This window comes from Sturnira hondurensis, unplaced genomic scaffold, assembly GCF_014824575.4.
Source record: "Sturnira hondurensis isolate 20B ecotype Veracruz unplaced genomic scaffold, ASM1482457v3 Scaffold0002463, whole genome shotgun sequence".
NCBI lineage: Eukaryota > Metazoa > Chordata > Mammalia > Chiroptera > Phyllostomidae > Sturnira > Sturnira hondurensis.
In genome coordinates this window covers 57,758-62,610 of record NW_028075094.1, presented here as the reverse complement: position 1 = coordinate 62,610, position 4,853 = coordinate 57,758, and the positions used below count along the sequence as shown (strand labels likewise).

At 36.8% G+C, this 4,853-nt stretch overlaps 1 pseudogene; it reads left to right on the top strand.

Moving 5' to 3' along the window:
• Nucleotides 1-3,598: 3,598 nt before the first annotated feature.
• On the top strand, nt 3,599-4,600 carry LOC118982853 (olfactory receptor 10A3-like; annotated as a pseudogene).
• The last annotated feature ends 253 nt before the right edge of the window (nt 4,601-4,853 follow it).

Here is a 4,853-nt window from a genome sequence, read left to right as displayed (position 1 = left end):
TATTTCACTTCTGACTTCCTTTAAACATGAGAGATACTTGCAGATTACTTAAAATTTTCTGAGACTTCACCTTTCTTTTTCCATATTTGGTTTGCTATTGTTCAGTTTTATTGCAAAGTATTTTATGTATATGATTGCCATGTATTTGAACTTATTAATATTTTCTTTTGGATGAGGACATAATCAATTTCTATAAATATTCCATAAATATTTTGGGAAAAATATAGTTAGCAGCATAAAAAGTGTTGTTTCTGTCTTATATTTACTCTCTCATTTTCATCTGTTAAATCAAAATTTTATTATTAAAATATCACCACCTGTATGTCTTTGTGTCTATTTTGTGTGTCAGTCATTGAGGAAGAAGTGTTAAACTTTCCACTTTTTGATTTTTGTTTTATCAATTCAGTACTATTGTTAGGAATTACAGTTTGATATTAACAACGTTACATCCTTTTTACCCCCATTAGCATGTATCTGAAGTTTTCCTATACACTTTTCACTGAAGTCTGATACACACATGGGAAAGTATAAAACTTGTGACTCCACATCCTGATGACTCCTCACAGAGAACACATCACCTGTATCACCATCGCTGACCAATAAATACAAAACATCAATATTACAAAAGCCCTCATGAGATTTTATGGGGCATCGGTCATGGGCAGCATTTCCCACACCTGGCACAGGTGACTAGTTCACACATGGGGTGTTATCCAACCATGCTGAGTGTTATGGGAAGGGCCCTTGGATTAGAAGCTGTGAATGGAAACCTCCTTTTCTCAGAATAACTGGTACACTTTTTCAATGCACACAGATCACAAGAAAGAAAGAAGCCTTATTGCTGCCAGGAGGGATTAATTTCCTGAGAATGAATCCTACTGCAGGCGTGTGGCAATGATAAGTAGACAAAGGTAATCTGGCCACACCATCCAGTTCTGAAGAAAGCCAAGCCTGCAGACTCATTTATGTCTTCAGACTTCCTCTGCTGGGACTGAGCCAATGGCTTACTAATTGTTCAAACCAGTTTGGACTGAACCCCGAGTCTCTGGCTCTCACATGAATCTCAATATATTAATGATGTTATTTTTATGTTATGGACAAGGTAACAGATTCAGAGGAGCTAAATGACTTGCTCTAAACAAAATAGTCCAGATTGTATGATTCCTGCTTTAAAATTTCTATCTATGAAAACAATTGTCATGACTTCTTTTCCTCAAAAATTTTCAGTGACTCAAATGATCAAATGTCCTTGGATTGGAGTAGAGCATCCAGGCTTTCTACAAAGCTTCCCTAGACTGCCTTCACTCGTTTCCCACCACAACCAAACTGTGCCCCCATCTAATCAGATGCCCTGCCTGTAGGTCCCCTGCCTTTTCTCACACCCTCACCCCTCACCCCACCACTCTCTTCTTCCCCATTTACAACCTTCAGGCAGCCTCCGCTTTCATCTCCTGTTGAGGGATGTCATGGTGAAACTGAATAGTTCAGACAATAATTAGGGGTAGAAATATTTTGCATGAACTAATCACCAAATCTTACAGGTTTGCAACTGGCTAAATAAGTCTAGTTCTCTTTTTCAATTGCAAGGATGAAATCTACAGAAGGGAGTGATCAGACAGTGTAAGGGTCTTCTTCTAAGTTACAGAAAAAAATAAGAGCATCTCTGGTCAGCTGCTCTTTACCAGCCACAAATGTTCTGTTCCATAGCTTGCTCACAGTGAGTCCTAAAAGGTTTTCTTCTTTATTTATGTGATACCTCAGATTTTCTGATTTTAAGAAAATCTATCCATATTTAAATATTCGCAACTTAATGTATATTATTCTCTTTTTCCCATTAGAAATGGGTTTTAACTCTGTGATCCTGTGGATACATTTTAGTAATTTTAGGTGATTTTTTGATATCTGCATTTTAATTATTGTGGTTAACACAGCTATTTAATTTTAATGGATGATCGTGGTCAAGCACAGAAAGAAATCAGCCTGCCTTCTGACTGCTAATGTTCCAGTGATCTGCACTCAGACAAAATGAAATGACTTCAGCTTACTTTGTCCTTACCATGATCTGGGTTTCTCAGATTACAGGCTGTGTTTGCTGGTTTGCAAAACAGCACCCCAAAAGAGTAGGCCTCGACTGTAATAATAATGTGTAATGAAATACCTCTGACCTGAGCATTCCTCTTTTCTACTTTCTCCTTCCTTGTAATGTGACTTCCACTGATGACACCTATGATTATGGTTGTTCACCCCCACTCCCACCCATTCAGAATTAATCTGACCCACTTGTTATTACTTTTGCTTCCCAAAAGTTTTGTGTGCTGGTTTCACTTTTTAAAAGACAATTAATTCCTTAAAGTTATCATGGATTTTCCTCATTTAGCCGCCTTATTCATCAAATATCTATCTAGCATTTATTATGGGTAAGGGACTGTTTTAGACATTGTGACTGTAGCAATGAACAAAAAATTCTTTGAATCCTGGAATTTATGTTTTAGTGAGAGACTTAGATTTTATGTATACTATATAAAAATATATTTACTTACATATAAATTATACTATTTAACTTATAGATATAAATTAGTTTATAGGTTTATGTTAACTATATAGTTATAGTTATAATGTCAGTTGGTGGCTATGGAGAAAATAGAGCAAGGTATCATGGGAGGAGTTCGAGGGTGCTGAGGGAAGGGTGGAATGCTAGTTTATGTATCCTTTCCCGCTCTCTGTGGAGTTGTAGGATCAAATGTGTGCCTGAGATGACTGAACATAGAAAACCTTAGTTACTTAATCAGTGTGTGTTGAATAAACTGATAATGAAATGAATGTCTTCATGAGAAGACAAATTGGAGGAGAGAAAGAGAAGGAGAGAATAGAAACAATGAAATTAGTTTCAGAGTGACCAAAATTGGACTTTACTTAAATCATCATGGTCACATGTATGAGGCAGAGAGAATTGGCTCTTAAAATTTTGCATGTAGTCCAATTTTAATGTAATTGGCTATGACCAATCTATTCTATGCATAAACCAATAAGCCTGGAGGCAATTCATTTTCAGATCACTTGAGATAGGTGTATCTGAAGGACAATCCCCTTTGTGTTCTGTGGCATTTTCATATTCAGCCAAGTCACATACATGTATGATAAATCTTTGTAATAAATATAAAACAACGTTGCTGTAACTTTGAATTATTAAGTTGTTATCAAAATTTTGTGGGTATCCTTTTTCATTTGTCAACTTTTTAAAACTTTATGTTTTGTAGTCTTAAATTTTATTATTAAAAATTAGGAAAAATGAATGACACTGATAGTAATGTCATGAAGATATAATCTGAATTATGTATTGTGTTTCAAGGCTATGTTTAATGTTCAAACTGCATAATGTAAATGTTGCAAAAAAACTTTAATATATTTTATAACTTTACAGACAAGATTTCTGAGCCAGAATTCTTTACTTCCTCTTTTCTATTTGGCATATTCATTAATCTGAGAAGCTGACTATTCTCCATAATTGCCACAGTGAGTGCCTGTTCAGGTGAGCTCTTTTTTGGTTCATCTGCCAAGTACACTTGGGGTAAGGGTAGACACTGACTCGGCTATTGGATGGTGACTACATAACTCATGTACTATGTCCATAAAAGCAAAACATGCTCTACTACTAACATGAAAAGGCAAAATCAAAGTTCTGTGGTTGAATTCATCCTCTTGGGCTTTTCAAACTTTCCCAAACTCCAAGAGCAGCTCTTTGGGGTTTTCTTGGTTGTTTACCTGGTGACCCTGATAGGAAATGCCATGATCAAAGTCATCATCTCACTGGAACAGAGCCTCCACGTTCCCCTGTATCTATTCCTCCTGAATTTGTCTGTGCTGGATGTGAGTTTCAGTGCAGTCATTATGCCTGAAATGCTGGTGGTTCTCTCCACTGAGAAATCGTCGATTTCATTTGTGAGCTGTTTTGCACAAATGTATCTTATTCTTTTTTTTGGTGGCACAGAATGCTTTCTCCTGGGGACAATGGCTTATGACAGATTTGCTGCCATCTGTCACCCTCTGAGCTACCCAATGATCATAAATGAAAGTGTTTTCATAAAATTAGTAATGTTCTCATGGGTTTCAGGAATCATAGTAGCTATGGTGCCAACATCATGGGTGTTTAGTTTTCCATTTTGTGGCCCCAACGAAATTAGTCATATCTCTTGCGAAACCCCAGCAGTGCTAGAGCTTGCATGTACAGACACATTTTGGTCTGAAATCTATGCATTAATTAGCACCGTTTTGATTATTATGGTTCCTTTGTTTGATATTCTTGTCTTACATTCAAATCCTCTTTGCCATCCTGAAGATGCCATCAACCACTGGGAGGCAGAAGGCTTTTTCCACCTGTGCCTCCCATCTCACGTCTGTTACCCTCTTCTATGGCACAGGCAGTATGAACTATTTACAACCCAAATCTGGCTACTCCCCAGAAACCAAGAAACTGCTGTCGTTGGCTTACATGCTGCTTATGCTTCTGCTGAATCCACTGATCTACAGCTTTCGAAACAGTGAGATGATAAGAGCTTTGATGCAATTATGGGGAAGAAAAGTACACTTACGCACTCTCTGACTATGCTGGGAAGCCATGAAATATTTAGTTGGTCACTGTCTGACTGAACTCTTTTAAATTTAATAAATGGTGGAAAGGTTTGCATTTCTTGGCATGAGTATGCTTAACTTTTTGAGTTCTTCAAATCTGCTAATATAGTAGGGTTACCTATATACATTTTTTTCATAGATTCATTATATTCCTTTATGTTGGGTATAACCTAGTTTCTTCAAAATGCTGTTTATTGGACGCCATACAGGTGTTTGTTAGATTT